We start from the raw sequence: 12,668 nt of genomic DNA on the forward strand, positions 1-12,668 counted from the left end.
AGCCTCTGTAATTGTACAGCTGATCCAATGACCATGTTTTATGTTCATAAGCTGAAAAAAGAAAGGAAACATGATGATTTAGAACTAAAAATGCAACAAAAATACTTGATCTTTGCTGGAATGGAGGAAAACCTGATACACAAAATAGGTTTCACCTCGTGGATCTTCTACATTAAATTTCAAACTCCTGTGTGATCAGATTTACTCCTAAATCATCAGGCATATGGCAGCCTCATTGTGGAGAAGGAGTGCAACCTTGATTTGATGTGACTGGTGCCCACCAGGTCCTTTCTTTCCCAAGGGCCTTGCCAAAGCCCTCTTTACTTCCTTGTTTCACATGCTGTAGATGATGGGGTTGAGCATGGGAGTGAGGACCACATACAGCACGGAGAGCACCCAGTCTTGCAAGCCAGAGTATGTGGAGCTGGGAAGGATGTAGCAGAGAATGAAAATGAGGTAGAAAATACAGACCACAGCAATGTGGGCACCACGGGTGGAAAAGGCTTTTCTGCGGCTCTTGGTGGAGGGACTCCTGAGAACAGCAGCTACCATGTGTATACAGGAGATCATAACCAGGGCTCAGGAGCCACCAGGGCACAAGAGCCACCATAAAACTGAAGAGCAGGGCAAGTTCATTGGCTCATGTGCTGGAGCAAGAGAGTTTGAGCAGAGGAAGTAGGTCCCAGAAGTGGGTGATAAGGTGAGGCCGGCAGTACTTGAGTACAGCTGCAAGCATGGTGTGGGTGAGTGCGATGGCCAAGGCAAGCAGGCAAGAGATTGAATCAAGTCCTGTCCAGGTCCATTGGCCCATGAGGACCAGGTAGTGCAGTGGCTGGCAGATGGCTGCATGGCAGTCGTAGGCCATAGTTGTGAGTAGGAAGCACTCCCAGGGTGCCAGGCAGTGGAGAAAGAATATCTAAATGAGACAAGCACGGTAGGGCATGGTCCGCACTGCAGCCAGCAGATGCGCCAGCATCTGAGGCACTCTTTTGGAGACACAGGCAGCATCCAGCAGGGAGAGGCTGCCTAAGAAAAAGTCCATGGGAGTGCGGAGTTAGGAGTCCACCACGATAAGGCTGACAATGCCCAGGTTCTCAACCACAGCCACTATATACATCAGCAGAAAGATGGTGAACAGCAGGGGCCTCAATGCCTCTGTGTCTGCAGGCCTTCCAGAAGAAAATGGGACACTAGTGTCCCATTCCCCAGCTGCATGGAGCCCTTTACAGAAACCAGCACCCATAGGGTCCAACTCAGAGTCTATGAGGGTCTAGGTGTGGAATCCCAACTTACAAGAGGGAGCTGGGGTGAGGGAAGGCCCAAAGACAAAGCAGGCAGGTTTCAGACTTAAAGGAATGAGACTTGGAACGGGAGGACTGAGGTTAAGCTCAGAAGACCAGGGTTAAGGTAGAGGCTAGGAGAATGGAGATGGTAACCTCATCAGCCCCTGCACCAAGAGGTGCATAGACCTTGAAGTTATAGTGCACGCACCTCCTCCTGTAAGGATATCAAAGCCAATACCTCCCTCAGCACCTCCTATCTGAATAAGGGATCTTGGACCTGGTAACTATAATATCTGAAATGGCCCCGTTATTTCACCATCAACAACCCAGGAGAACCCCAACTCAAGATCAGTGGTAAGACATCAGTCAGGTCTCACCCTTCTCCTCCTTGAAACCTTTCAGTGCCTCCTATCTCACTCAGGGTCAAACCCAAAGTCCTCCCGTGGACTCCACGGCCCTCTGTGTTGTGCTCTCTCCCCTCCTCTTTGACCACCAGGCAAGAGGTCTGTCAGCTCCCTGCCCCATGCCATTGTCCGACTCCCCCACAGCAGCAAACGTGCCCCAGTGGAAGAGGGCTTCGCTCTCCTATCCTCAGCTAGTATTTTTCATCTGCTCTCTTCACCTCAATCCTTGGTAATCATTTCACCTGTGAAGTCACAAAAATGCCACCAAATTTTGTTTCATTTAAAATAGTTTATTTTGTTATGTCAATTTCACAAAAAAGAAGGCAAAACAATGACTTTTTCAGACACACAAAAGCTGAGATAATTTGTTGTTAGCAGAAAACCTGCACTACATGAAATATTAAAGACAGTTCTCCACAAGGAAAGATGATACCATATGGAAACTGGGATCTATGTAAAGGAATGAAGAGTCCCAGGAATGGAAAATATGTAAGTAAATGTAAACTATTTTTTATTTTTAAAATAGTTCTTTAAAACATGATAAACTGTTTAAAACCAAAATAATAACATATTGTGGGGATTATAACTTCTGTATAAATGAAATCCATGACAAAAATGATACATTAAATATGAAATGTCAGATTTCAAATCAAAAGTGTAGTGTATTATATCTCAAACAAGAAGCAGTGCAATTAATCAAAGTACATGCCTAAACTATCGATACAGTTTTGCTATCTTAACGGTAGCTTGTTTATGCCAGCAGCAAAGCAGCCTGGACAGCGAGTGCTGATGAAATAATGAAAGGCATTTCCCATAGCTTGTTGAGAATTGGATATTTTTCCTTGCAAGAAATGGTCCAAAGCCTGGATGAGTGGTAGTCTGGTGAATACGGTAGATGACAGAGAGTTTCCACGTCCAGCCTTTGTAGTTTGAGCAGCATTGTTTGTGCAACATGTGGTCAAGCACTGTCTTGCAAGAGGATTGGCCTGTCTCTATTGACCAGTCTCGGCTGCTGCATCCTCGTCATTTCATCCAACTGGTTGTAGTAGACATCCGCTATAATCGATTGACCAGGTTTCATGAAGCTGTAGTGGATAGTACCAGCGGACCATTTCTAAACCGTATTGTAATGTGTGATGAGAAATGGATTATTTTTGACAATTGCGAGCATTCAGCACAATAGTTGGATAAAGATGAAGTACCAAAACACAGTCCAAAACCAAATATTCATCAAAAAAAGCTAATGGTGTCTGGTGGTCCAGTGCTGGTCCTTGGCTAGTAGGTGCATCACTACAATATCTGCCTCCATCTTCACATGGCCATCTTTCTTCATTGTTTGTGTCTCTAAACCTCTCTTTCCTTATGAGGACAATAGTCATTAGGATTAGGGTCTGCCTAATCCACATGATCTCATCTTAACTTGATTACATCTGTCAAGACTCTATTTTTTTTTAAATTTTTGACATACACTTTATCAAGCAAAGACTCTATTTGGAAATAAGGTCACCTTAACAGGCACTGCTAGCTGGGGACTTAACATATGTTTCTAGGGTTAACAGTTCAACCTACAACACTCCTCATTACAATTCTCATGGCTTTTAAAGAAAAAATATGGAAATCCAAGGCCCTAGAATGTTTGTTTGTAATCTTTATACTCTTATTGTGTACCCAACACCCTACTCTCTCTATGTCTTGTTGTTTTGTGGCATTTACAGTAGCCACTGACTATGCCAGGTTCAGTGTGAGGCTGACACTGGCCTGGAAAGGGAGGAGATTCTTGTTCATCTCCAGGGATGGCAGATGCTCTGGTTCAAATGCATTCGATGCAGCCTCGTTGTTCCATTAACTAAATATTGCTCTGTATCTGCAAAAATCTCACAATTCTTTGGTTGACATTTATGAACATTTTTCAGTAAGTATGTTTTTAAAGAGAAAAATGTGATTCTGGCATGATCATATTAAGACAGAATAATGGACTTAAAGGAAAAGTCCAGAAGTTGACTCCAGCACATATAGGCACTCATGATGTAGTAAAGTTGATGTTGAAAATCAGTATGGCCCAGGCGCGGTGGCTCACGCCTGTAATCCTAGCACTCTGGGAGGCCAAGGCAGGTGGATTGTTTGAGCTCAGGAGTTCGAGACCAGCCTGAGCAAGAGCGAGACCCCGTCTCTACTAAAAATAGAAAGAAATTAGCCAAACAAGTAAAATATGTACAAAAAATTAGCTGGGCATGGTGGCGCATGCCTGTAGTTCCACCTACTCAGGAGGCTGAGGCAGGAGGATCACTTGAGCCCAGGAATTTGAGATTGCTGTGAGCTAGGCTGATGCCACAGCACTGTAGCCCAGGGAACAGAGTGAGACTCTGTCTCAAAAATAAATAAATAAATAAATAAATAAGTAGGGAAAGGATGAATTATTTAACCTTGAAGGTGGATAACCTATTTTTATAAACTCACTGCTTACACCAAAATAATTTCCAGAAGGATCAAAGTTCTCATGTAAACACCCCAAGAACCAACCTCCCATATGGCTGCCCCTCTACTCCTGCCCTGTCCAGGCCATGAGTTGCAGAATTGGAAGCCATGGGCACCGGAAAGGAAGGTACTAAAAGAAAATGTATGATATTTTTATAAACTTGAGTTGGGGAAGGCCATTCCAAACACAGAGGGCAGGGAGGGAGGAAAGGGATGAAGCCTGAAGCTGTACAGGAAAAAGGTGGCCAATTTAACTATATAACAACTAGAAACTGACACAGACAAACTTGGCAACAAATAAAGTTAAACTGCAAACAGCACATTGGGAAATGTATTTGCAACGTGTTTGATAATCAAAGGGCTAACATGTTTACTATACAAGAGCTCTCACACATCACTAAGCAAAAGCCAAACAACCAAGTTGAAAAACAGATAAAGGTAAGAACAGGCAATTCTTAGAAGACAGGTAGGAGTAATATGGCCCAGCGAAGGAACAAAAAGATGTTAGGCTTCAGTAATGACCAAAGAACCGCATATAACAACATTGAGAATTCATTTTCCCCCATTCTATTAGCAAACATTATGATGATTGATAAGACCCTGACTATTAGCACAAATGAAGCTGGTGCCACCATTTTGGTAAAAATTTTGCAAACTCTCTCAGAAATTTAAAAGTGAATGTCTTCTGTCCCAGCAACTCAAATTCTTAGCTTTGTCCTTTGAAACGTCTGTACAATCACAAAGATGAGTAGACAGGAATGGTCATTGGAGCATTCTCTTTTTTTCTTTTTTATTTCAGCATATTATGGACATACAAATATGTTTAGGTTATGTATACTGCACTTGCCCCACCCGAGTCAGAGCTTCGAGCCTGTCCATCCCCCAGACGGTGCGCACATGTACTCACCATCAAACTGATTTTCACTGATCAACACTTAAGTGCAGTATTATTTAAAAATGACTAATAGTCAGAAACAACATAGGTAAGCGGTGTAGCACATTATAATGCATCCATAAAATGGTTTACTGAAAGAATGAGGTGCATGGCTCTGCACACTGCTAGGGAGAAACGTCCACAACATATATATATGTTAAGTGAAAAGAGGAAGCCACAGTGCAATGTATATAGTATCATTGCATGTGTATGACATGAACAAACTCTGCCTTTGAAGCACAGAAGCATCAACCCAGCCTGTTAACTGTAGTTACTGTGTGTGTGTGTGTGTGTGTGTGTGTGTGTAAATGTTCAGTCTGCCTTAGTCTTGTCTGCAGTGTTTGAATGATTTTTCTTGGGGTAAGATTATTTTGGGGATCAGCAGAAAACAATGAAGTTGGCTGCAACTGAAGGGACACTGGCCTGGTCTGGCACCTCAGCCCATGCCCTGACGTAGGTCCAGGGGGCCCTGCGCTGTTTGCTCCCATTCTCCAGCTGCAGGTCCCTCCTACAGGGCGCCTAAGAAGAGGCGAAAGCTGCCCGCCCAGTGCAACGTGTCAGAGAACAGGACACCGAGGGTCTCAGCTCCAGGGCCAGGCCCTGTTTGGTGACCTTGCTGGCTGAGATGCTCCCTCAAGCACCAAGCCACCCTCTCGCTCCTTGGACGGCTTCCCGACCTACCAGGCAGGTGGGCCTTTATTTTCCTGATGTCCTGGGGCAGACAGACCTATCTGCAGACACACAGACAGGTGGTCACAGACTGACTTCCACACAGCTCGGCCTCACTGTGCAAACTGTGCTGGTTGTCCCGCTGCTCCCGGGCAAGGCGCAGCTCCTCCCCTCTCTCCCTCTCGGGGACTCAGCTCTCAGCGTGTCTGCCCGGGGGCCTCCTCCACTGCCCCTGCCCGCCCCCGCGGTGCCCCGCGAGGAGCCCCGCTCTGATGTGACTGGGGGCAGCTCTCCAGGGAAGGCAGGAGCGGGAGAGCCCGCTGCGTCGCTCCCCCTCGCCTGAGGAGCAGCTCCTGCCCCTGTGCGTTTCCCTGAGGCCCCTTGCCGTGACTCTAGGGACAACGGGGAAGCTTAAGGAGCTGGAGGAATGTCTTGGGAAGGATGAGGCTGGTCTGGGTGCCCAACTTACCAACCGTAGCCCCTATGAGGTACCACCTCCCCGGCACCAGCCAGCCGCCTGCTGGAGGGTGGATTACATTGGACCCCTTCCCCTCTGCAGCAGGCAGCAGGTTTTTCTTTCTGGAACAGAGATTTTTTTCTGCACGTGTACCTGCCCTCCCACCTGCCATGGTTTTGCCAAAAATACCATCCATGGACGTCCCAAAGTCTTATTCCCCATCACATCCTCCCAACGAAGGCTCTACTGGACTGGATTTCAGGAATTTGCCTGGCTCTCCAGGGCGCCTCGTGGTATTGAACCAACAAGCCGAAGGGGGTCATGGTGTTGGCTGCGGGATGGGTCCTGATTATCCAGAGGAGAGAGAACTGCTGCCACATCGTGAGGTCAGGGAAAAGTGTATGCCTGAGAGCCACAGCGTTTGGGGCAGCGCCTCCTAGTACTGTCGTGTGGAAAGGTCACATTTACTGGGGGATGAAGGACTGCAACCCCCTATGGACAGGGCCAGCAAGGGCCCAGCCCCTTCAGGAAGGAAGGCTTGGGTCACTGCATCCTCATCAGCTGGGATGTTAGCTGAGGGCAAAGGGGACGTGAGAGGAAATGAAAAACTGAAAAACTCAAGCATGTCCTTTTGTCTAATTGCAGAAGTGAGGACTGCAGCAGTTGTGTCCGCTTTACTTCTTTGTTATTTCCTGCTGCCTGTGTTTTATTTGCATTCCGAAATTTCCGTCCTTCCCCACCTTCCCTCCACTGTTTTACACTGGCTGCTATGGTTTGAATGTGTACCCAAAGCTCACGTGTTGAAAACTCAATCCCCACGGCAGCAGTGTGGGGCTTTTAAGAGGTGATTAGGCCATGAGGGCTCTGCCTTCGCAAGTGGATTAACGCCATTATCATGGAAGGGGGTTAGTTATCATGGGAGTGGGTTCCTGATAAAGGGACAAGTTTGGTCTCCTTCCTTTCTCTGTCTCTGTCTCTCTGTCTCTCTGTCTCTCTCTTGTTCTTTTGCCCTTCTGCCTACCGCCATGGGATGACACAGTGATCTGGAGGCACTCGCCAGATTCGGGCCCCTTGACCCTGGACTTCCCAGTCTCCAGAACTGTAAGGGATAAATCCCTGTGGTCTAGAAATTACCCAGTCTCAGGTGTCCTGTTGTAGCAGCACAGAGCAAACTAAGACACTGGTGATGTTGGTGGGAGGTAACTTTATAATTCATTCCACAGATTATTAGGTATCCACACAATATTATCAACGAACTAGAGACGGAACGATCATTACCAAGAGATGAGTGAGGCTTTGAGTCTGTGCTGATGGGGAGAGAGTGTGTGTGCTTTTATTTATTTGAAGGATGGTGGCATTATGGCAGGCAGGAGGTTGTTGCTGCTATTAACATCTGAAAACATAAGTAATGGATTGATATGTGTAAAGTGCTTGAAACAGCATCCGGAACGTATAGTAAGTGTTTGCGATTAGTGCGTATTGTAGGAAGTGTACATATGGGTGTGGAGGAGCCCAAGGGAGGACTGTGGTGCGTTCTGTGGTCCGGCTCCTCACTGTCCAACCCCACCTTCGTCTAGTGAGCCTTCTTCAACAGCAGACACTGGGCAGAAGAAAACTACACGTCCCTGGCTCCTTTGCGAGGAGCACTCGGTGCTGACTCCTGGGATAGGGCCTATATTGGACCAATTAGTTGCACTGGCACGTGACTCGGAAAGCAGAGTGAGGCGGAATCTGCTACTTCTGCTCTCTCTGCAAGTCACAGAGATGTGAGTTTCCACGTGAAAGTGTGCCGTGTCTGCCGTGGTTACACTGCAAATAGCCTGACAACTTGGGGAAATATTTTTCTAGTATTCACCAAATACTGTGATCTGACTCAGCAAACAGGTCACACGTGTCCTTGCTGAAGGTGTGAAGGGCCTTCTTCCACTTTTGTCTGTCTCGGTAAAGTAAATGAAAATAGCAACCATCGTTCCTGTCAGAACGGTAAGTGTACATCACCTTCAAACATAGATTGGTCACAGTTACAAGAGCTTGGCAAAAGCCACTAAAGCAAGCTGTGAGAATGCATTAGGTACACGGAATGTACACTAAAGAATGTTTTACATTGTATTCTTGGTTGTAAATTGTGTGGCATACACTTTATGTGAGTCAAAATTGTAATAAAGTCATGTGCGTATGTTTGTGTACATGCCTCCTTTCCACCCCTCTACACACGCATACACACACCCTCAGAGAAGCAGTCGTCAAACATTTAGCAGCACACCACTGCTAAGAAGGGATGGTCAGGCACCAAGGAGAGCTGTTACCAGACCTAGGCTTCAAGGCACAACGACAGGGTCTGGTACTACTGTACTCCAGTGAGAGCTAGAGCCATTTGGGGAATTCCGCCACTCCCCGAGCTGTAGAGAGGCTGGAAGTTTGTAGGCAGATCGAATGTCTTTGGCTGTCTGTCCTCCTAAGGTGTGGTGTTCTGTGCCTTCCATGGGCTTAGCATAAGGGCCAGAACAAGGGAGCCCCCTGAGTGGCACCATCTAGCATGGGGCAACTTTCTGGGGCATGGAGCAGGCCAGGACAGGTGACCCGATGTGGGGTAGGGGGCAGTAACCAGCACAGGAGGTAAAAGAGTGGCCTGGGAACAGCATAGAGGAACCAAGCAAGACAAGGCCAGTGTCACCTCCTGGCCCTGAGATTTGGGGGCCTGGCCCTGGCACAGGAGAATGATGGGTGAATGCCACCAGCAAGGATGGGGGCAGGGGGGTGACAAGCAGTGTCCTCCAGACAGGGAGCACACGGAGGGCAAGGGAACGTGCCTAGAGCATGCTGAGAGAAAGTGGAGTAATAACTGAAAGAACAGCCTTGCTGACGGCTAACAAGAAAACAGATTTTTAACTCGCAGTCACTGAGAGTAGCATAAACCCTGCTGCTGAGGTTAGTAAGGGGATTATCTCTCCCACAGAGATGTTTACCTGGCAATTAAAGGAAGCTGAGCAAACAAAAGAAGGTGTAAATCCTCATTAACCTTCACCAGAGCTGGTCAATTCACATTCCAAAAGGAAAAGGGTTTCTGGGAGAGGGAGGAAAGGGTACACTACCTGATGGACTGCCATGAGAAGTTCACTGCCTGTAAAAAGGGTTTTTTGGTCTTGTTTTGTTTTGTTTAAACGGCCTTCAAAATGTTGCAGAGCAGACAGTAGGAGTTCCAACTCCTTCCCGCTTCCTCCAGGAGAGATGGCACCGGACGCCTCCCGCTATCAAGAGAAAAGAAGAAACTAATTTGTGCTATCAGTCTGCTACGCGAGAAACAGAAAAGGCCAACACCGCAGTTTCTCAGCTGTCTTCTGCTAATCAGGCTGCAGACATAAGTCCTCCGTCCCCAGCGTGGCCTAATAAAGACTCAGGGTCATGTGGCCTCAGGGCCAGCACCTCTCTTTCTTTCAGGTGCTGTGTCCTCTCTCTCTTCGGAGAGGGAATAAATACACTTTGCGCTTCTATGTATCCTAAACGTTGTCTGAGAAATCTTTGTCACCCGCGTGCTGACTTCACACCCTAACAATAACCATGGTGACAAGTCTGGATCTCCATAGTGCCTTTGATTCCAGGAGCTCAATGGAGGCGTTTGGATTTGAATTGCTTTGACAGGTTTGTGTCCCGAAACCTTAGCTTACCGTCTCCATCCTGTCCCCCGTCTGGGAGTACCCGTGACACCTTGGTTCCTCCTTCTGTCATACCTCTGTCCACAGCTCACACAGACTGTCAGTCAGTGAGGATTTTTTCCCTGGTTGGTGGATGAAATCGTGGACTCCCTGTTAAAATGTATTCACACACTGGGGTGAGTGAGCAGCACTGCGCACTGCATCATTAGGGATCTAACAGACTATTTTGTCCTATGGCTGGGAGTAGGACTCTGAAGGACTGGGGCAGGATAGGAATATTGTTGACGGCTGGGAGGATGAAAGCGGCTGCAGCACTGATTCCGGGGCGGTCGTGCGCGTGGGGTGGTGCTAGGGGTCAGCCATGAACACAGGCATCAACAGTCACCTCGCGGTTTGGGGAGACACTTTAAGCTCGTATGTTTTTCTGGCTTTATTTGGGGGATGGGTCGGAGGGGCTGTGGTGGTAGGTAGCCCCTTAGTGCCTGGCGTAGCGTGCTTTGGGAGGTGCTGTGAAGGCCTTGGGAGTGGAAAGTTGCCATTCAGCTCTTGGTGTTGCCACCACAGGCACTTGGGCGCTCTTGGAACCCACCCTCCAGGGAAGTGAATTTCGGGGCTGGCCCGGGGGACCTGGCTGCTTGGGGGCCAGGAGCTCATTCGAACGGCCTGTTATTCTTGGAGTCTGAGAAGGTGGAGACTGGAAGAGGCTCTGTGATCTGCTCCAGTTTCCCCCAGCTTGCCACCCTCGCCCTGGCCTTTTACAGATGGGGGGACTTTGGTCACACAGAGGGATCACAGGGAATGGACAAGATCTTTCCCTCTGTGCACACCACTCCAAGTCCTCAACCGTGGTGGCCAGTCTCCCCTCCAGGCTAACTCAGGCCATGTGTCTCGGTCCCATCTGCCCGGCCACACACGGCCCGGTCTTTCTGATTTCGGCTGTCTGGACTCCTTGCGCTCTGCTCCGCCACCTCCCAGCCCCCAGCTGCACGTGAAGCGCTCCTGCCCAGCTTCTGAGGGGTCAGTCTCCGCCAGGGCGCGCAGGCGGCAGGGCGACCTTGGCGGGAACCCACCGAGTGCAGATGGCCAGTGTGCGCCAGCGCAGTGGGCATCTCGCCATATACTGTGGGGGAAGGTGCGGAGGGTCATGGGGGAGCCCGCGCGTCTTAGTGGCTGTGGGTCGGACAGGGCGGCTGGCTTCCCGGTGGGCTCTGAGGGAGAAGCAGAGAAGCCATGCAGGCCCCAGTTGCAGGCGCAGCGGGAGGCGCAGGCGGTGAGGTGAGCGATGCTGAGGCAGCGGGTGTCCCCGCAGGCCCCAGAGGTGCTGCAGGATGGGGCGGCGCAGGAGCAGAGGCTGCTGCGGCTGGGGTGCTCCCCTGGTCGAGGGTGCATCGCACGCTCCAGGGCAGGGTGGAGAGACCCGGGTCGCAGCATTGGCCTCAGCCTCGGAAGGAGGCCCTGGGCGCAGTGCTGGAGTTGTATCCTTTCCAAAGAGCCCGCAGGGTCAGGGCATGGGTGGGGGGAAGGACGGGCCCGGGGTGGCCTTCGACGGGCAGGGAGAGATTTTAGGGACCAGGCATTGGGGGCGTCCCGAAGACACGGTGTGTAGGGGTCTGGGGTGGGCCGAGGGGCGGCCTCGGTGGGAGGACGCCCAAGGCTCGAAGTCGCCTTAACGGCACCTCCACCAGCGCCCTCACGGAGCCTTTCCTGCCCTTCGTGGAGGTGCAGATTGCCCACCAGTACCTGGCCCCAGGTGGCGGACACCTCGAAGGGACGGTCCACCGGGAGTTTGCAGTGATTGGCAGTGGCCTGATTCTGTAAGTGCCAGGAAGGGGTGGGCTGAGTGGGAATGGCAGCCAGTGATGTAGCCAGTCTCAGCTCGAGGCGGGGCGGGGTTGGGGCAGGGATGGACGCCTGGAGCCCCCTAAGGGTTAAGCCTGTGCTGAGCCTGTGGCGCCTGACGAGGGCGCTCTAAGCAAGCCACCCAAGGATTAGGTCGAATGGCCTCAGGGCTGGGGCTGGGGCTGGGGCTGGCGCTGGGCACTGGCCCTTGGGTGCTCTCTCCCCACTTGTGCGGATTGCTGTGTAAATGTTTGTTGTCGCTGAAAATAGAACATAGCTACTTTTCTGTGTTTGAGTTTCTTTTCAGCTGTTGCCCGTCCAGGTTTTCTCATCTTTGTCCTCAGGTTGGCACAGAGATTCTGGGATTCAGAGAGTCAAGTAGTGCAGGGTAATTGAAGATAGTTTAGGAAACGCAAGAAGATGACAAGCAACTGGGTCTGGGTACTGTCTGAGCATTAACTACCCGTCAGCATTTTGAAATACTTTTGTACTTTTATAGTTTTATTATACATTAAATGTACAGCAGTCATATAAACATATAAGGTTTTGCAGGTTTAATATTAGGGTTTTTCCCTGAAATGTTTTCATGGTGACCTGGGAGCTTCATCTCTTTCTAAAGAGCGTCAAAGCCATGTTCGTGAATGGATGCATAAAAGATGCATTTCAGTGTAGTTGTTGAGCACATAACTTGTTCTCCATTTTTCCCCTGTCACACATAAGGATTCACAGGGAGTCCTGTATAAACATCTCTGCATGAAGGGTTGTTTCCTTCACATGGATCCCAACAGGTACAATTACTTTCTATTTACTGTTGTATTTCTTTAAGGCTCTGGGTCTGCCATGCAAAGGTGCTCTTTAGAAACTGTGCCCTCTCTCCAGAATGCCGGTTTCCCCACATCCTTGTCATGGCAGGATCTGCATCCAGGGGAAAATTTAAGAAACTTCGTTTGCATG

General features: G+C 49.2%; 1 pseudogene; it reads right to left on the reverse strand.

The window, feature by feature from the left end:
• Nucleotides 1–333: 333 nt before the first annotated feature.
• On the reverse strand, nucleotides 334–1,048 carry LOC138377857 (olfactory receptor 3A10-like; annotated as a pseudogene).
• Between the last annotated feature and the right edge of the window lie 11,620 nt (nucleotides 1,049–12,668).

This window comes from Eulemur rufifrons, chromosome 30, assembly GCF_041146395.1.
Source record: "Eulemur rufifrons isolate Redbay chromosome 30, OSU_ERuf_1, whole genome shotgun sequence".
Taxonomy (NCBI): domain Eukaryota; kingdom Metazoa; phylum Chordata; class Mammalia; order Primates; family Lemuridae; genus Eulemur; species Eulemur rufifrons.